The sequence below is a fragment of the Scyliorhinus torazame genome, chromosome 19 (genome assembly GCF_047496885.1).
Source record: "Scyliorhinus torazame isolate Kashiwa2021f chromosome 19, sScyTor2.1, whole genome shotgun sequence".
Classification (NCBI taxonomy): domain Eukaryota; kingdom Metazoa; phylum Chordata; class Chondrichthyes; order Carcharhiniformes; family Scyliorhinidae; genus Scyliorhinus; species Scyliorhinus torazame.
In genome coordinates this window covers 145,746,252-145,767,265 of record NC_092725.1, presented here as the reverse complement: position 1 = coordinate 145,767,265, position 21,014 = coordinate 145,746,252, and the positions used below count along the sequence as shown (strand labels likewise).

Sequence of the window (21,014 nt, the reverse complement as noted above, 5' to 3'; positions counted from 1 at the left end):
ATCAGTGGGCATTATTTAATTTCTGAGTGAATGAAGGGTGTTCAGATGGAAATGGCCCAGATTTTCCAGTCAGCGTTGATGCCTCGCACGTTGCCGCTGCCCGGGAAGATTTCTGTGTTGCACCCTTATACAATGTTTCAGTCAGGATGTCTGATCCTAGCTGAAGCATCAATGGGTCAGTGCAGATGTACATTAGGAACAGAAAAGATGAACAAAGACGGGACACCCTCCTTTTGGACAACAGTTCCGGCCATATTCAGGTAAGTGTTTAAAGGCTTCAAGTCTTCCAGTGAATGGATGTGTGAGTGGGCCATTGGGCGGTCAGCAGGATAGTCAGTGTTGTATTTCTGGCTTCTTCACACAAACTCACTGATCACACACACAGGATTGGTACTAGGGGCGGGATTCTCCAGTCATATTTTCCTAAAATGACAAGAGTGCATCAGTGCGTCGGCCCAGAGCCCAGCGAGAACAGCGCCTCCTCCTGACGTCAGCGCACTGACCCAGCAGATGATTGTTTTTTAATTCAATCAGTCTTCCTGCCCGAAGTGATGGCAGGGAGCCGGTCACGCGCCCCGATCACTGACATCACGTGTTCTGGGCACGATTGCGATTTCTCCATTTTGTCAGCAGCAAACAAGCAAAAGGATTGTAACATTTAAAATGGATCATTTTGTAATAAGGAAGAGAGGGCCAGAGACACAAACAGGCCAGGATCTCACAACTAAACCTGCTGGAGAGAGTGTCTCAGGAGAGCCCACAACAGGACAAAGCAGTGTTGGTGTGAGCTGTTCAGGAGAGTCCACACCAGGACAAAGCAGTGCTGGTGTGAGCTGTTCAGGAGGGTCCACACCAGGACAGAGCAGTGTTGGTGTGAGCTGTTCAGGAGAGTTCACAACAGGACAGAGCAGTGTTGGTGTGAGCTGTTCAGGAGAGTCCACACCAGGACAGAGCAGTGTTGGTGTGAGCTGTTCAGGAGGGTCCACACCAGGACAAAGCAGTGTTGGTGTGAGCTGTTCAGGAGAATCCACACCAGGACAAAGCAGCGTTGGTGTGAGCTGTTCAGGAGAGTCCACACCAGGACAGAGCAGTGTTGGTGTGAGCTGTTCAGGAGGGTCCACACCAGGACAAAGCAGTGTTGGTGTGAGCTGTTCAGGAGAATCCACAACAGGACAGAGCAGTGTTGGTGTGAGCTGTTCAGGAGGGTCCACACCAGGACAAAGCAGTGTTGGTGTGAGCTGTTCAGGAGAATCCACACCAGGACAAAGCAGCGTTGGTGTGAGCTGTTCAGGAGAGTCCACACCAGGACAGAGCAGTGTTGGTGTGAGCTGTTCAGGAGAGTTCACAACAGGACAGAGCAGTGTTGGTGTGAGCTGTTCAGGAGAGTCCACACCAGGACAGAGCAGTGTTGGTGTGAGCTGCGCAGGAGAGTCCACAACAGGACAGAGCAGTGTTGGTGTGAGCTGTTCAGGAGGGTCCACAACAGGACAAAGCAGTGTTGGTGTGAGCTGTTCAGGAGGGTCCACAACAGGACAAAGCAGTGTTGGTGTGAGCTGTTCAGGAGAGTCCACACCAGGACAAAGCAATGTTGGTGTGAGCTGTTCAGGAGAGTCCACAACAGGACAGAGCAGTGTTGGTGTGAGCTGTTCAGGAGGGTCCACAACAGGACAGAGCAATGTTGGTGTGAGCTGTTCAGGAGGGTCCACACAGGACAGAGCAGTGTTGGTGTGAGCTGTTCAGGAGGGTCCACACCAGGACAAAGCAGTGTTGGTGTGAGCTGTTCAGGAGGGTCCACAACAGGACAGAGCAGTGTTGGTGTGAGCTGTTCTGGAGAGTCCACACCAGGACAGAGCAGTGTTGGTGTGAGCTGTTCAGGAGAGTCCACACCAGGACAGAGCAGTGTTGGTGTGAGCTGTTCAGGAGAGTCCACAACAGGACAGAGCAGTGTTGGTGTGAGCTGTTCAGGAGAGTCCACACCAGGACAGAGCAGTGTTGGTGTGAGCTGTTCAGGAGAGTCCACACCAGGACAGAGCAGTGTTGGTGTGAGCTGTTCAGGAGAGTTCACAACAGGACAGAGCAGTGTTGGTGTGAGCTGTTCAGGAGAGTCCACAACAGGACAGAGCAGTGTTGGTGTGAGCTGTTCAGGAGAGTCCACACCAGGACAGAGCAGTGTTGGTATGAGCTGTTCAGGAGAGTCCACACCAGGACAAAGCAGTGTTGGTGTGAGCTGCGCAGGAGAGTCCACAACAGGACAAAGCAGTGTTGGTGTCAGCTGTTCAGGAGAGTCCACAACAGGACAGAGCAGTGTTGGTGTGAGCTGTTCAGGAGAGTCCACAACAGGACAGAGCAGTGTTGGTGTGAGCTGTTCAGGAGAGTCCATACCAGGACAGAGCAGTGTTGGTGTGAGCTGTTCAGGAGAGTCCACACCAGGACAGAGCAGTGTTGGTGTGAGCTGTTCAGGAGAGTTCACAACAGGACAGAGCAGTGCTGGTGTGAGCTGCGCAGGAGAGTCCACAACAGGACAAAGCAGTGTTGGTGTCAGCTGTTCAGGAGAGTCCACAACAGGACAAAGCAGTGTTGGTGTCAGCTGTTCAGGAGAGTCCACACCAGGACAAAGCAGTGTTGGTGTGAGCTGTTCAGGAGGGTCCACACCAGGACAAAGCAGTGTTGGTGTGAGCTGTTCAGGAGAGTCCACAACAGGACACAGCAGTGTTGGTGTGAGCTGTTCAGGAGAGTCCACAACAGGACACAGCAGTGTTGGTGTGAGCTGCGCAGGAGAGTTCACAACAGGACAGAGCAGTGCTGGTGTGAGCTGCGCAGGAGAGTCCACAACAGGACACAGCAGTGTTGGTGTCAGCTCCAGGACCTCTGATGAACAACCCATACAGAAATGTAACATTGAATGACAAACCAAGTGAGATTGTAAGGACCGAGCAGGCTCACCCGTCGCATTAATGATACGTGAAAATGGTGGGTCAGAAAGGCAGCACGGTAGCATTGTGGTTAGCACCATTGCTTCACAGCTCCAGAGTCCCAGGTTCGATTCCCCGCTGGGTCACTGTCTGTGCGGAGTCTGCACATCCTCCCCGTGTCTGCGTGGGTTTCCTCCGGGTGCTCCGGTTTCCTCCCACAGTCCAAAGATGTGCAGGTTGGGTGGATTGGCCATGATAAATTGCCCTTAAGTGTTGGGTGGTGTTACTGGGTTATGGGGATAGGGTGGGGATGTGGGCTTGGGTCGGTTGCTCTTTCAAAGGGCCAATGCAGACTCGATGGGCCGAATGGCCTCCTTCTGCTCTGTAAATTCTGTGATCAAAGGTCGGCCGGTTGTTAAAATGGGTCCCCGGAAAAAAAGTTTGAAAAACACTGGTTTAGAGGGAGCGGAATTCTTAAAATGCAGCCATGAGAACGTTTTAAGCTAGTACATAGACGGTCCGACAAGAGAGGGGTCGCAGAATCGCCAGGGGGCGGCGTGAATCCCGCCCCGCAATTCCGACGTCGGCTGCCGAATTCTCCGGCGCCGGTATTTGGGCGGGGATCGCGCCGCCCGGTCGGGGGCCATTGGCAGCGGACCCCCCGGCGATTCCCCCGGCCCCGATGGGCCAGGCGGCCGCCCGTTTTCGGCAAGTCCCGCCGGTGTGGATTAGACATGGTCCATACTGGCAGGACCTGGCTTGGAGGGTGGCTAGCGGAGTCCTCGGGGGGGCGCGGGGCGATCCGGCCCCGGGGGAGGGCCCCCACGATGGCCTGGCCCGCGATCGGGGCCCACCAATCTGCGGGCGGGTCTGTGCCGTGGGGGCACTCTTTCCTCCATGGCCGGCGCCGAGAAGAAACCCCGTGCGCATGCGCCAACTCGCGCCGGCTGGCGGAAGCCCTTTGGCTCCAGTTGGCGCGGTGCCGGCCTAGCCCCCGGAAGTGCGGAGGATTCCGCAGCTTCTGGGCGGCCCGACGCCGGACGGCTTCACGCCGCTCTTTTGTGCCGGTACGGCCGCCCCGCCGAGTGCAGGAGAATCCCGCCCAGTGATCGTAACTCTGGTAGATTTAAGATTGTTATGGAAAAAGTCACGATGGGCCTGAAAACAACAGCACGGTAGCACAGTGGTTAGCACTGTTGCTTCACAGCTCCAGGGTCCCAGGTTCGATTCCCGGCTTGGGTCACTGTCTGTGCGGAGTCTGCACATCCTCCCCGTGTGTGCGTGGGTTTCCTCCGGGTGCTCCGGTTTCCTCCCACAGTCCAAAGATGTGCAGGTTAGGTGGATTGGCCATGATAAATTGCCCTTAGTGTCCAAAAGGTTAGGTGCGGTTACTAGGTTACAGAGATAGGGTGGAAGTATGAACTTAAGTAGGGTTCAGTGCAGACTCGATGGGCAGAATGGCTCCTGCTGCACTGTAAATTCTATGACATCTATGATAACAAAGTTCTAAACTGGGGGGGGGGGGGCAATTTTAATAAGATCTGGGGCGAGATTCTCCGACCCCCCGCCGGGTCGGAGAATCGCCGGGGGCTGGTGTGAATCCCGCCCCCGCCGGTTGCCGAATTCTCCGGCACCGGACATTCGGCGGGGGCAGGAATCGCGCCGCGTCGGTTGGCGGGCCCCCCACTGCGATTCTACGGCCCGGATGGGCCGAAGTCCCGTTGCTAGAATGCCTGTCCCGCCGGCGTGGATTAAACCACCTCTCTTACCGGCGGGACAAGGCGGCGCGGGCGGGCTCCGGGATCCTGGGGGGGGCGCGGGGTGATCTGGCCTCGGGGGGTGCCCCCACGGTGGCCTGTCCCGCGATCGGGGCCCGCCTGTGCCGCCACCATGGCGGAGGCGGAAGGGACTCCCTCCACTGTGCATGTGCGCGACTGCCGTCAGCGGCCGCTAACGCTCCCGCGCATGCGCCGCCCGGCAATGTCACTTCCGCGCCAGCTGGCGGGGCAACAAAGGCCTTTTCTGCCAGCTGGTGGGGCGGAAATCAGTCCAGCGCGGGCTTAGCCCCTCAAGGTGCGGAGTTTGGGGCGGCGCGATGCCAGACTGATTTGCGCCGTTTTTGGCGCCGGTCGGCGGACATCGCGCCGATACCGGAGAATTTCGCCCCAGATATAATTTGGGCAGAGTGGACGGGGAGCAGACACTTTTAGGTAAATCTGTAACAGAACAGTGGGACGCATTCAAGAAGGAAATAGGAAGAGTGCAGGGCCAACATGTTCCAATCAAGAAAAAGGGTGTGACCAACAAATCCAGTGAACATAGAACATAGAACATAGAAAATACAGCACAGAACAGGCCCTTCGGCCCACGATGTTGTGCCGAACCTTTGTCCTAGATTAATCATAGATTATCATCGAACCCACAGCACAGAAGGAGGCCACTCGGCCCCCCGAGTCTGCACCAGCCCCCGGAAAGAGCACCCCACCCAAACTCAACACCTCCACCCAACACCAAGGGCAATTTGGACATTAAGGGCAATTTATCATTGGCCAATTCACCTAACCCGCACATCTTTGGACTGTAGGAGGAAACCGGAGCACCCGGAGGAAACCCACGCAGACACGGTGAGGACGTGCAGACTCCGCACAGACAATGACCCAAGCCGGAATTGAGACTGGGACCATGGAGCTGTGAAGCAATTGTGCTATCTACAATGCTACCGTGCTGCCCTTAAGAACAAATAAATCTACACTATATCATTTTCCTGTAATCCATGTACCTATCCAATAGCTGCTTGAAGGTCCCTAATGTTTCCGACTCAACTACTTCCACAGGCAGTGCATTCCATGCCCCCACTACTCTCTGGGTAAAGAACCTACCTCTGATATCCCTCCTATATCTTCCACCTTTCACCTTAAATTTATGTCCCCTTGTAATGGTGTGTTCCACCCGGGGAAAAAGTCTCTGACTGTCTACTCGATCTATTCCCCTGATCATCTTATAAACCTCTATCAAGTCGCCCCTCATCCTTCTCCGCTCTAATGAGAAAAGGCCTAGCACCCTCAACCTTTCCTCGTAAGACCTACTTTCCATTCCAGGCAACATCTTGGTAAATCTTCTTTGCACCTTTTCCAGAGCTTCCACATCCTTCCTAAAATGAGGCGACCAGAACTGTACACAGTACTCCAAATGTGGCCTTACCAAAGTTTTGTACAGCTGCATCATCACCTCACGGCTCTTAAATTCAATTCCTCTGTTAATGAACGCGAGCACACCATAGGCCTTCTTCACAGCTCTATCCACTTGAGTGGCAACTTTCAAAGATGTATGAACATAGACCCCAAGACCTCTCTGCTCCTCCACATTGCTAAGAACTCTACCGTTAACCCTGTATTACGCATTCATATTTGTCCTTCCAAAATGGACAACCTCACACTTTTCAGGGTTAAACTCCATCTGCCACTTCTCAGACCAGCTCTGCATCCTATCTATGTCTCTTTGCAGCCGACAACAGCCCTCCTTATTATCCACAACTCCACCAATCTTCGTATCGTCTGCAAATTTACTGACCCACCCTTCTACTCCCTCATCCAAGTCATTAATGAAAATCACAAACAGCAGAGGACCCAGAACTGATCCCTGCGGTACACCACTGGTAACTGGGATCCAGGCTGAATACTTGCCATCCACCACCACTCTCTGACTTCTATCGGTTAGCCAGTTCGTTATCCAACTGGCCAAATTTCCCACTATCCCATGCCTCCTTACTTTGTGCAGAAGCCTACCATGGGGAACTTTATCAAATGCCTTACTAAAATCCATGTACACTACATCCACTGCTTTACCTTCATCCACATGCTTGGTCACCTCCTCAAAGAATTCAATAAGATTTGTAAGGCAAGACCTACCCCTCACAAATCCGTGCTGACTATCCCTAATCAAGCAGTGTCTTTCCAGATGCTCAGAAATCCTATCCTTCAGTACCCTTTCCATTACTTTGCCTACCACCGAAGTAAGACTAACTGGCCTGTAATTCCCAGGGTTATCCCTAGTTCCTTTTTTGAACAGGGGCACGACATTCGCCACTCTCCAATCCCCTGGTACCACCCCTGTTGACAGTGAGGACGAAAAGATAATTGCCAACGGCTCTGCAATTTCATCTCTTGCTTCCCATAGAATCCTTGGATATATCCCATCAGGCCCGGGGGACTTGTCTATCCTCAAGTTTTTCAAAATGCCCAACACATCTTCCTTCCTAATAAGTATTTCCTCGAGCTTACCAATCTGTTTCACACTGTCCTCTCCAACAATATCGCCCCTCTCATTTGTAAATACAGAAGAAAAGTACTCATTCAAGACCTCTCCTATCTCTTCAGACTCAATACACAATCTCCCGCTACTGTCCTTGATCGGACCTACCCTCGCTCTAGTCATTCTCATATTTCTCACATATGTGTAAAAGGCCTTGGGGTTTTCCTTGATCCTACCCGCCAAAGATTGTTCATGCCCTCTCTTAGCTCTCCTAATCCCTTTCTTCAGTTCCCTCCTGGCTATCTTGTATCCCTCCAATGCCCTGTCTGAACCTTGTTTCCTCAGCCTTACATAAGTCACCTTTTTCCTCTTAACAAGACATTCAACCTCTCTTGTCAACCATGGTTCCCTCACTCGACCATCTCTTCACTGCCTGACAGGGACATACAGTGAAGCCTGGATATCGAGGGATATACAGCATTGGATAAGGAGAAAAAGAGAGGCTTGTGGCAGATATCGAGGGCTCAAAACAGAAGCCCTAGAGGCATTTAGATGTGCAAGAGGGAACTTAAAAAGGAAATTAGGAGAGCAAAAAGGGGACATGAAAGGATACTGGCAGGAAAAATAAAGGAAAATCCTAAATTGTTTTACAAGTAAGGGACTTTGACCAATGGGTATGTTTTATGTAAAAACAAACTTTAATTTGAACACAGAATTGACCACATGAACATCAAAGAAAATAGCTTTACAATTATCCGTACAACAGTTTTTAAAACAAGGAAAAACCCAACAGCTTTTGGCAAAACTCAAGTTAAAACCTCTAGCAGGCTGCAAAACTGCAGTCATACCTGTTCCTCCCATTAATTATATCCCACTATGATGTTCCATCGCCTGCTGAGCTAGGACAACAAACAGTCCCTCATAAATTATCTATTCTCGAGGAATCTCCAGCAATCAGAATTATATTCCATTGAGAACCTCTCTGTAAAGAAATAAGTGGTTAAAATTAATAATTATCTCACCATATGACCTCTTAATTGCAGATGTAGCAGATAGGTCTGGATAATTTAACCTAAGTTCTTTAATAATATTACCGCAACAAAAATATACCTTAACTCCGGTTTTTAAAAACTTTACTGCAACAGATATAAAATACAATATATATACAAATTTGTACATTCATCGCACTGCACCAACTGTCCGTTCAGGTCACGGGGTGGTGAGGCAAAGGATATAAATGTTGAAAGGCTTTACACTGCTGGATCTCGATGGGTTTTCACCTCAGCTCGTGTCCTCATATTCCCCCATCACCAGTTAGAATCAGCTCTTATGATGAAGCTCCAAATCCAATCCATTTAGGTCAGAAATCTGTAATATCAATTGACTGCAGCAAAGCATGAATAAGAGGGATTACATATGTACAGAATAGCTGGAGCAGATGACTTGCTTCATCGAACCTTTAGATAAATGAAAGAGAAAAAAAGGTGAGATTCCAGTTAATATATTTCAGAATTCTGAGCAATTCTCCAATTTTTATAGTTAACAATAGAATGAGATCAGTCAACCAAATCGCCGGCAGAGTAATGGATTCATAAAGGAAATAGAAGAAAGCATTTTATTTAGATTGTTTGAACAATTTGGATAAATATTTATAAGAATCAGGACTGTTCACTCATCGACTTTTGGGAAATTCTGAGGAAGTGACTATTGTTAGAAGTAATCAGAACAGCGGATATAATTTTCCTGGACTTTTCTGGCGGGTGGTGGGGTGGGGGAGGTGCGGGGGAGGTGGGGGAGGTGCGGGGGGGTGCGGGTGGTGCGGGGGTGGGGGAGGAGGGTGGTGGGGGGGTGCGGGATGGTGGGTGGGTGGGGTGTGGGGTGGGGGAGTGAGGGGGCGCAGGGGGGTGGGGGAGTTGGTGGGGGATGAGGGGTATGGGGGTTGGGGGGGTGAGGGGGTGTGGGGGGGTTGGGGGTGGGGGAGTGAGGAGGCTGGGGGGTTGGGGGTGGGGGAGTGAGGAGGCTGGGGGGGTGAGGGAGGTGTGGAGGGGTTGGGAGTGGGGGAGTGAGGGGCTGGGGGGTTGGGGGGGTGATAGGGGTGGGGGAGTGAGGGGGTGGGGGAGTGAGGGAGTGAGGGGAGTGGGGGAGTGAGGGGGTGGGGAATGAGGGGGTGGGGGAGTGAGCGGGGTGGGGGAGTGAGCGGGGTGAGGGAGTGAGGGGGGTGGGAGAGTGAGGGGGTGGTGGCTGGGAGGTGGGTGAGTGAGGGGGTGGCGTATAGGGGGATGGGTGGTGGAGGAGTGAGAGGGTTGGAGGGAGTGAGGGGGCTGTGGGGGGTGTTTTTGAAAACTCACCACTATTCTATTCCCCCTCTACCAAAAAGGGCCGACATTCTAAATGGTGATCAGGGATTCTCACTCCCCGACTCCGATGCAAGCTTCAGTGGGTGCTATTCAGGTCAAACTATATTTTCAAGTTATCCCCTGGTATAACCCATACCTTCACCGAAGATTTCATCTACTTACCACTTAGTAGCATCGATCCTGTGTCCCGCATTGCTGAGTAAGTAAAGTAGACTAATAACCACTGTTTGAGGTTAAAACTTTAAAGTTATTTTATTATAATATTTTTTTTCTCTTTTTAAAAGATGCAATCACTGTCTTTACAGGAAGGTATAAAGATCTTGCTTCTGGATCCTTTTGGTTGGTTGAAGGGACCTTCAGGCCCATCTTGACAATCAATCTTCTTTAAAGTCTGGTCTTCTTTAGATGTATCAGCTATTTTAGCTCGGCTGCTCTGCCCTGTCCATTTCCCATGGCCGAGCTGATTATAATCTGTCTCTGCTTCTCCCCTTTCTCTCTCTGAGCTCTGGTTGTTGTTCTGGTTCTGATAGTTCCCGCCCTGGTCTCGAGGTTTATATTTGCTTTCTAACAATTAATTTTTTTGGTGTTATTGTAAAGTAACTCTTATTTTCTTTGATTGTAAAAAGGAACTTTGATCTAAAATAGTCTAATCCAACAAAGTATTCATTTTGACATGACTTCATCTCATAGATCTGATTACAGTGTTTCCTTTGTGATGTTCAAAATGCTTTGGTTTCAAGAGGTGTTACTTTTAATTCCTGTCATTTCTATAGTTTTATTTTCCAATTGTGTCCTTAGCTCAATTTTGACTTTGACTTTGGCTTTGAATTATGTTTCTCGTAGGCTGAGAGCCTCCAGTTTTCTTTAATTTACCTGGTATTAGCAAATTTTCACACTTCGAATTATCACAAAATTCAACTGAACTCATCCATTCTTTTCCAGATGCTCACTAAGATAGTTACTTTCAATGAAGGTGTGAGCCATTGTTTTTGGCTTCATTCAAAATCCTGTTTGTCTTGTTTACTAAGCCTGCTTGACCAAGGATATCTGCATTTTACAATCCTTCCCTGGCAGCTGCTGTTAACCCTTTGTGGGATCTTTCCCTGTATCCTCTCATGTTTCTCTCAGACCAGATATTGCCAGACTTCCATGCTTCAAATGACACATTTTTCCATATTTTCAATAACAGGGGGTAGGGAGTGGGGGAGTGAGGGGATGGGGGAGTGAGAGGGGTGGGGGGGGGGGAGTGAGGGGGGTGGGGGAGTGAGGGGGTGGGGGCTGGGGGGTGGGTTGTTGTGGGGGGGCTGGTGGTGGTGAGGGGATGGGGCGGGGGTACCAGAGTTTCAAAAATTCTCCAATTCAAAATAAGAAAAGAGGTGTTTGAGATCAGTGTCAGACATTTACTGCCTAGTCACCATTTTTTAAATGTTGTTTTCCAAGTTGAAAATGTTTCATTATTATAATTATGTCACAACGAATCGCACATAACTGATTGGGTAAACCTGTTGTGGGTTCATTGAAAGTGAAACAAAAACTGGGTCACTATCCCTTAAAGGCATATTACAACAAAGCTTCCCCGACCTCACATCGTGACATTATTGTTTTGTTATTAAAGTTGAAATGATTAAAGTGAACAGCTGAGGCCTGTGATGAACTAATTACTAATATAGGAGCTCCTGAATGCTTCATGTTAACAGGGTTAACACACATGCCTTGGGTATCTCTGATTGCATGGTTTTGACCTTGGAGGAGATGTGTGTGAGTGAGTGAGTGTGTCAGTGAGTGTGTGTGTAGTGTGTGAGTGTGAATGTGTATAGTGTGAGTGTGTGTATAGTGTGAGTGTGTATATAGTGTGAGTGTGTATAGTGTGAGTGTATAGTGTGAGTGTGTGTAGTGTGAGTGTAGTGTGAGTGTAGTGTGTGTAGTGTGAGTGTGTGTAGTGTGAGTGTGTAGTGTGAGTGTATAGTGTGAGTATAGTGTGAGTGTATGTAGTGTGAGTGTATAGTGTGAGTGTGAATGTGTATAGTGTGAGTGTGTATATAGTGTGAGTGTATAGTGTGAGTGTGTGTAGTGTGAGTGGAGTGTGTGTAGTGTGAGTGTGTAGTGTGAGTGTATAGTGTGAGTATAGTGTGAGTGTATGTAGTGTGAGTGTATAGTGTGAGTGTAGTGTGAGTGTATGTAGTGTGAGTGTATAGTGTGAGTATAGTGTGAGTGTGTGTAGTGTGAGTGTATAGTGTGAGTGTAGTGTGAGTGTGTGTAGTGTGAGTGTATAGTGTGAGTGTAGTGTGAGTGTGTGTAGTGTGAGTGTATAGTGTGAGTGTAGTGTGAGTGTATGTAGTGTGAGTGTATAATGTGAGTGTATAGTGTGAGTGTATAGTGTGAGTGTAGTGTGAGTGTATAGTGTGAGTGTAGTGTGAGTGTGTGTAGTGTGAGTGTGTATAGTGTGAGTGTATAGTGTGAGTGTGTGTAGTGTGAGTGTAGTGTGAGTGTGTGTAGTGTGAGTGTATAGTGTGAGTGTATAGTGTGAGTGTAGTGTGAGTGTATAGTGTGAGTGTAGTGTGAGTGTGTGTAGTGTGAGTGTATAGTGTGAGTGTGTGTAGTGTGAGTGTATAGTGTGAGTGTAGTGTGAGTGTAGTGTGAGTGTAGTGTGAGTGTAGTGTGAGTGTGTGTAGTGTGAGTGGGGCTTTCCTGAACCATAGAAAAGCCACACAAGAATGTTTTGAGGTGGGGAAAGTGGAGAAAAACAAGTTCAGCGTTTTGCACCTCCAATGGGAGACGGAACCTGCGCGCAAGTTTATATTTCTTGTTTTTTGGTGTATGGCTCTGTTAAAAAGTGAGTTGCTTTGACAGAATTGTTGAAAAGCCGACGGCAAGCCGAGTGGTGGTTACCGTACGGCAACTCCGTGTAGATCACTGTTCAGAATGTCTTTGTTCATGTGGATGTTTTATCCAAAATCAATTCATGTCTGTTTAATTATGTCTTTCATTCCATCTGATCTTTGGAATAATTGAACACGCATACAAAATAATTAATTACCAAGATCCAACGGGCAAGGCAGATGAAATCAGAGCATGGATGGGTACATGGGACTGGGATATTACAGCTATTACTGAAATATGGCTAAGGGAGGGACAGGACTGGCAGCTCAATGTTCCGGGGTACAGATGCTGTAGGAAAGATAGAGCAGGAGGCAGGAGAGGAGGTGAGTTGTGTTTTTGATTAGGGACAGTGTCACGGCAGTACAGAGAGAGGATATATCCGAGGGTTCGCCCACTGAGTCTATATGGGTAGAACTGAAAAATAAAAAGGGTGAGATCACTTTGATAGGACTGTGCTATAGGCCCCCAAATAGTCAGCGGGAAATTGAGGAGCAAATATGTAAAGACATTACAGATAGCTGCCGGAGAAATAGGGTGGTTATAGTTGGGGACTTTAACTTTCCCAACATTAACTGGGACAGCCACAGCACACGGGGTTTGGGTGGAGAGAAATTTGTTGAGTGTCTTCAGGATGAATTCCTCATTCACTAAGTGGATGGGCCGACCAGGAAGGTGGTGAAACCTGACCTCCTCTTGGGGAATAAGGAAGGGCAGGTGACGGAAGTGTTAGTGAGGGATCACTTTGGGACCAGTGACCACAATTCCATTAGTTTTAAGATAGCTATGGAGAATGATAGTTCTGGATGCCGGGTGACAGTTGCCGGGCGACCGATGCCGGGTGACGGATGCCGGGCGACGGCTGCCGGGCGACGGTTGCCAGGCGACGGATGCCGGATGCCGGATGCCGGGCGACGCATGCCAAGCGACGGTTGCCGGGCGACGGATGCCGGGTGACGGTTGCCGGGCGACGGATGCCGGGTGACGGTTGCCGGGCGACGGATGCTGGGCAACGGATGCCGGGTGACGGTTGCTGGGCGACGGATGCCGGGCGACGGTTGCCGGGCGACGGATGCCGGGCGATGGATGCCGGGCGACGGATGCCGGGCGACGGTTGCCGGGCGACGCATGTCGAGCGACGGATGCCGGGCGACGCATGCCGGGCGACGCATGCCGGGCGACGGTTGCCGGGCGATGGATGCTGGATGCCGGGCGACGGATGCCGGGCGACAGTTGCCGGGCGACGCATGTCGAGCGACGGTTGCCGTGCGACGCATGCCGAGCGACGGTTGCCGGGCGACGGATGCCGGGCGACGGTTGCCGGGCGACGGATGCCGGGCGACGGATGCCGGGTGACGGATGCCGGGCGATGGTTGCCGGGCGATGTATGCTGGATGCCGGGCGATGGTTGCCGGGCGACGGATGCCGGGCGACGGTTGCTGGGCGCTGGATGCCGGATGCCGGGCGACGCATGCCGGGCGACGGTTGCCGGGCGACGGATGCCGGGCGACGCATGCCGGGCGACGCATGTCAAGCGACGGTTGGCGGGCGACGGATGCCGGGTGACGGTTGCCGGGCGATGGATGCCGGGCGGCGCATGCCGGGAGACGGTTGCCGGGCGACGGATGCCGAGCTATGGTTGCCGGACGACGGATGCCGGGCGACGGATGCCGGGCGACGGTTGCTGGGCGACGGATGCTGGATGCCACATGCCGGGCGACGATTGCCGGGCGACGGATGTCGAGCGACGGTTGCCGGGCGACGGATGCCGGGCGACGCATGTCGAGCGACGGTTGCCGGGCGACGGATGCCTGGCGACGGTTGCCGGACGACGCATGCCGAGCGACGATTGCCGGGCGACGCATGCCGAGCGACGGTTGCCGGGCGACGCATGCCGGGCGACGGTTGCCGGGCGACGGATGCCGGGCGACGGATGCCGGGCGACGGTTGCCGGGCGATGGATGCTGAATGCCGGGCGACGGATGCCGGGCGATGGTTGCCGGGCGACGGATGCCGGGTGACGGTTGCCGGGCGATGGATGCCGGGCGGCGCATGCCGGGAGACAGTTGCCGGGCGACGGATGCCGGGCGACGGATGCCGGGCGACGGATGCTGGATGCCACATGCCGGGCGACGATTGCCGGGCGACGGATGTCGAACGACGGTTGCCGGGCGACGGATGCCGGGCGACGCATGTCGAGCGACGGTTGCCGGGCGACGGATGCCTGGCGACGGTTGCCGGGCGACGGTTGCCGGGCGACGCATGCCGGGCGACGGTTGCCGGGCGACGGATGACTGGCGACGGTTGCCGGGCGACGGATGCCGGGCGACGGATGCCGGGCGACGGTTGCCGGGCGATGGATGCTGAATGCCGGGCGACGATTGCCAGGCGACGGATGCCGGGCGACGGTTGCCGGGCGACGGATGCCGGATTCCGGGCGACGCATGCCGAGCGACGGTCGCCGGATGCCGGGCGACGGTTGCCAGGTGACGGATGCCGAGCGATGGTTGCCAGATGCCGGGCGACGGATGCCGGGCGACGGATGCTGGGGTTTGGTTGCCGGGCGATGGATGCCGGATGCCGGGCGACGCATGCCGAGCGACGGTTGCCGGATGCCGGGCGACGGATGCCGGGCGACGTTTGCCGGGCGACGGTTGCCGGCGACGGATGCCGGGCGACGGTTGCCGGGCGACGGATGCCGGATGCCGGGCGACGCATGCCGAGCGACGGTTGCCGGATGCCGGGCGACGGATGTCGAGCGACAGTTGCCGGGCGATGGATGCCGGGCGACGGATGCCGGGCGACGGTTGCCAGGCGACGGATGCCGAGCGATGGTTGCCGGGCGACGGATGCCGGGCGACGGATGCTGGGCTACGGTTGCCGGGCGATGGATGCTGGATGCCGGGCGACGGATGCCGGGCGACGGTTGCCGGGTGACGGTTGCCGGGCGACGGATGCCGGGCGACGGTTGCCGGGCGACGGATGCCGGATGCCGGGCGACGAATGCCGAGCGACGGTTGCCGGATGCCGGGCGACGGATGCCGGGCGACGTTTGCCGGGCGACGGTTGCCGGCGACGGATGCCGGGCGACGGTTGCCGGGCGACGGATGCCGGATGCCGGGCGACGCATGCCGAGCGACGGTTGCCGGATGCCGGGCGATGGATGTCGAGCGACAGTTGCCGGGCGATGGATGCCGGGCGACGGATGCCGGGCGACGGTTGCCAGGCGACGCATGCCGAGCGATGGTTGCCGGGCGACGGATGCCGGGCGACGGTTGCCGGGCGACGGATGCCGGGCGACGGATGCTGGGCGACGGTTGCCGGGCGATGGATGCTGGATGCCGGGCGACGGATGCCGGGCGACGGTTGCCGGGTGACGGTTGCCGGGCGACGGATGCCGGGCGACGGTTGCCGGACGCCGGGCGACGGATGCCGGGCGACGGTTGCCGGGCGACGGATGCCGGACGACGGTTGCCGGGCGACGCATGCCGGATGCCGGGCGACGGTTGCCGGGTGACGCATGCCGGATGCCGGGCGACGCATGGCGAGCGACAGTTGCCGGATGCCGGGCGACGCATGCCAGGCGACGTTTGCCGGGCGACGGTTGCCGGGCGACGGATGCCGGGCGACGGTTGCCGGGCGACGGATGCCGGATGCCGGGCGACGCATGCCGAGCGATGGTTGCCGGATGCCGGGCGACGCATGCCGGGCGACGGTTGCCAGGCGACGGATGCCGAGCGATGGATGCCGGGCGACGGATGCCGAGCGACGGTTGCCGGGCGACGGATGCCGGGTGACGGTTGCCGGGCGACGGATGCCGGGCGGCGCATGCCGGGAGACGGTTGCCGGGCGACGGATGCTGGGCGACGGATGCCGAGCTATGGTTGCCGGGCGACGGTTGCTGGGCGACGGATGCCGGGTGACGGTTTCCGGGTGACGGATGCTGGATGCCACATGCCGAGCGACGGTTGGCGGGCGACGGTTGCCGGGCGACGGTTGCCAGGCGATGGATGTCGAGCGACGGTTGCCGGGCGACGCATGTCGAGCGACGGTGGCCGGGCGACGGATGCCGGGCGATGGTTGCCGGGCGATGGATGCTGGATGCCGGGCGACGGATGACGGGCGACGGATGCCTGCCGAGCGATGGTTGCCGGGCGCCGGATGCCGGGCGACGGTTGCCGGGCGACGGATGCCGGGCGACGGATGCTGGGCGACGGTTGCCGGGCGATGGATGCTGGATGCCGGGCGACAGTTGCCGGGCGATGGATGTCGAGCGATGGTTGCCGGGCGACGCATGTCGAGCGACGGATGCCGGGCGACGGTTGCCGGGCGATGGATGCTGGATGCCGGGCGACGGATGCCGGGCGACGGTTGCCGGGTGACGGTTGCCGGGCGACGGATGCCGGGCGACGGTTGCCGGGCGACGGATGCCGGATGCCGGGCGACGCATGCCGAGCGACGGTTGCCGGATGCCGGGCAACGGATTCCGGGCGACGGTTGCCAGGCGACGGATGCCGAGCGATGGTTGCCGGATGCCGGGCGACGTTTGCCGGGCGACGGATGCTGGGCGACGGATGCTGGGCGACGGATGCTGGGCGTTGGTTGCCGGGCGATGGATGCCGGATGCCGGGCGACGGATGGCGGGCGACGGTTGCCGGGTGACGGTTGCCGGGCGACGGATGCCGGGCGACGGTTGCCGGGCGATGGATGCTGGATGCCGGGCGACGGATGCCGGGCGACGGTTGCCGGGTGACGGTTGCCGGGCGACGGATGGCGGGCGACGGTTGCCGGGCGACGGATGCCGGATGCCGGGTGACGCATGCCGAGCGACGGTTGCCGGATGCCGGGCAACGGATGCCGGGCGACGGATGCCGAGCGATGGTTGCCGGATGCCGGGCGACGTTTGCCGGGCGACGGATGCTGGGCGACGGATGCTGGGCGACGGATGCTGGGCGTTGGTTGCCGGGCGATGGATGCCGGATGCCGGGCGACGGATGCCGGGCGACGGTTGCCGGGTGACGGTTGCCGGGCGACGGATGCCGGGCGACGGTTGCCGGGCGACGGATGCCGGATGCCGGGCGACGGATGCCGGGCGACGTTTGCCGGGCGACGGTTGCCGGCGACGGATGCCGGGCGACGGTTGCCGGGCGACGGATGCCGGATGCCGGGCGACGCATGCCGAGCGACGGTTGCCGGATGCCGGGCGACGGATGTCGAGCGACAGTTGCCGGGCGATGGATGCCGGGCGACGGATGCCGGGCGACGGTTGCCAGGCGACGCATGCCGAGCGATGGTTGCCGGGCGACGGATGCCGGGCGACGGTTGCCGGGCGACGGATGCCGGGCGACGGATGCTGGGCGACGGTTGCCGGGCGATGGATGCTGGATGCCGGGCGACGGATGCCGGGCGACGGTTGCCGGGTGACGGTTGCCGGGCGACGGATGCCGGGCGACGGTTGCCGGGCGACGGATGCCGGATGCCGGGCGATGCATGCCGAGCGACGGTTGCCGGATGCCGGGCAACGGATGCCGGGCGACGGTTGCCAGGCGACGGATGCCGAGCGATGGTTGCCGGATGCCGGGCGACGTTTGCCGGGCGACGGATACTGGGCGACGGATGCTGGCCGACGGATGCTGGGCGTTGGTTGCCGGGCGATGGATGCCGGATGCCGGGCGACGCATGCTGAGCGACGGTTGCCGGACGCCGGGCGACGGATGCCGGGCGACGGTTGCCGGGCGACGGATGCCGGGCGACGGTTGCCGGGCGACGCATGCCGGATGCCGGGCGACGTTTGCCGGGCGACGCATGCCGGATGCCGGGCGACGCATGCCAGGCGACGTTTGCCGGGCGACGGTTGCCGGGCGACGGATGCCGGGCGACGGTTGCCGGGCGACGGATGCCGGATGCCGGGCGACGCATGCCGAGCGATGGTTGCCGGATGCCGGGCGACGCATACCGGGCGACGGTTGCCAGGCGACGGATGCCGAGCGATGGATGCCGGGCGACGGATGCCGAGCGACGGTTGCCGGGCGACGGATGCCGGGTGACGGTTGCCGGGCGACGGATGCCGGGCGGCGCATGCCGGTAGACGGTTGCCGGGCGACGGATGCTGGGCGACGGATGCCGAGCTATGGTTGCCGGGCGACGGTTGCTGGGCGACGGATGCCGGGTGACGGTTTCCGGGTGACGGATGCTGGATGCCACATGCCGAGCGACGGTTGGCGGGCGACGGTTGCCGGGCGACGGTTGCCAGGCGATGGATGTCGAGCGACGGTTGCCGGGCGACGCATGTCGAGCGACGGTGGCCGGGCGACGGATGCCGGGCGATGGTTGCCGGGCGATGGATGCTGGATGCCGGGCGACGGATGCCGGGCGACGGATGCCTGCCGAGCGATGGTTGCCGGGCGACGGATGCCGGGCGACGGTTGCCGGGCGACGGATGCCGGGCGACGGATGCTGGGCGACGGTTGCCGGGCGATGGATGCTGGATGCCGGGCGACGGTTGCCGGGCGATGGATGTCGAGCGATGGTTGCCGGGCGACGCATGTCAAGCGACGGATGCCGGGCGACGGTTGCCGGGCGATGGATGCTGGATGCCGGGCGACGGATGCCGGGCGACGGATGCCTGCCGAGCGATGGTTGCCGGGCGACGGATGCCGGGCGACGGTTGCCGGGCGACGGATGCTGGGCGACGGTTGCCGGGCGATGGATGCTGGATGCCGGGCGACGGATGCCGGGCGACGGTTGCCGGGTGACGGTTGGCGGGCGACGGATGCCGGGCGACGGTTGCCGGGCGACGGATGCCGGATGCCGGGCGACGCATGCCGAGCGACGGTTGCCGGATGCCGGGCAACGGATGCCGGGCGACGGTTGCCAGGCGACGGATGCCGAACGATGGTTGCCGGATGCCGGGCGACGTTTGCCGGGCGACGGATGCTGGGCGACGGATGCTGGGCGACGGATGCTGGGCGTTGGTTGCCGGGCGATGGATGCCGGATGCCGGGCGACGCATGCTGAGCGACGGTTGCCGGAAGCCGGGCGACGGATGCCGGGCGACGGTTGCCGGGCGACGGATGCCGGGCGACGGTTGCCGGGCGACGCATGTCGAGCGACGGTGGCCGGGCGACGGATGCCGGGCGATGGTTGCCGGGCGACGGATGCCTGCCGAGCGATGGTTGCCGGGCGACGGATGCCGGGCGACGGTTGCCGGGCGACGGATGCCGGGCGACGGATGCTGGGCGACGGTTGCCGGGCGATGGATGCTGGATGCCGGGCGACGGTTGCCGGGCGATGGATGTCGAGCGATGGTTGCCGGGCGACGCATGTCGAGCGACGGATGCCGGGCGACGGTTGCCGGGCGATGGATGCTGGATGCCGGGCGACGGATGCCGGGCGACGGATGCCTGCCGAGCGATGGTTGCCGGGCGACGGATGCCGGGCGACGGTTGCCGGGCGACGGATGCCGGGCGACGGATGCTGGGCGACGGTTGCCGGGCGATGGATGCTGGATGCCGGGCGACGGTTGCCGGGCGATGGATGTCGAGCGATAGTTGCCGGGCGATTCATGTCGAGCGACGGATGCCGGGCGACGGTTGCCGGGCGATGGATGCTGGATGCCGGGCGACGGATGCCGGGCGACGGATGCCTGCCGAGCGATGGTTGCCGGGCGACGGATGCCGGGCGACGGTTGCCGGGCGACGGATGCTGGGCGACGGTTGCCGGGCGATGGATGCTGGATGCCGGGCGACGGATGCCGGGCGACGGTTGCCGGGTGACGGTTGCTGGGCGACGGATGCCGGGCGACGGTTGCCGGGCGACGGATGCCGGATGCCGGGCGACGCATGCCGAGCGACGGTTGCCGGATGCCGGGCAACGGATGCCGGGCGACGGTTGCCAGGCGACAGATGCCGAGCGATGGTTGCCGGATGCCGGGCGACGTTTGCCGGGCGACGGATGCTGGGCGACGGATGCTGGGCGACGGATGCTGGGCGTTGGTTGCCGGGCGATGGATGCCGGATGCCGGGCGACGCATGCTGAGCGACGGTTGCCGGAAGCCGGGCGACGGATGCCGGGCGACGGTTGCCGGGCGACGGATGCCGGGCGACGGTTGCCGGGCGACGCATGCCGGGCGACATTTGCTGGGCGACGCATGCCGGATGCCGGGCGACGCATGGCGAGCGACAGTTGCCGGATGCCGGGCGACGCATGCCAGGCGACGTTTGCCGGGCGACGGTTGCCGGGCGACGGATGCCGGGCGACGGTTGCCGGGCGACGGATGCCGGATGCCGGGCGACGCATGCCGAGCGATGGTTGCCGGATGCGGGCGACGCATGCCGGGCGACGGTTGCCAGGCGACGGATGCCGAGCGATGGATGCCGGGCGACGGATGCCGAGCGACGGTTGCCGGGCGACGGATGCCGCGTGACGGTTGCCGGGCGACGGATGCCGGGCGGCGCATGCCGGGAGACGGTTGCCGGGCGACGGATGCTGGGCGACGGATGCCGAGCTATGGTTGCCGGGCGACGGTTGCTGGGCGACGGATGCCGGGTGACGGTTTCCGGGTGACGGATGCTGGATGCCACATGCCGAGCGACGGTTGCCGGGCGACAGTTGCCGG

At 58.2% G+C, this 21,014-nt stretch overlaps 1 protein-coding gene across 3 annotated transcripts in view; it reads left to right on the top strand.

The window, feature by feature from the left end:
• Nucleotides 1-21,014, top strand: part of iqsec3a (IQ motif and Sec7 domain ArfGEF 3a) — a 738,133-nt gene that overhangs the window by 430,279 nt on the left and 286,840 nt on the right. The window lies entirely within an intron of this gene.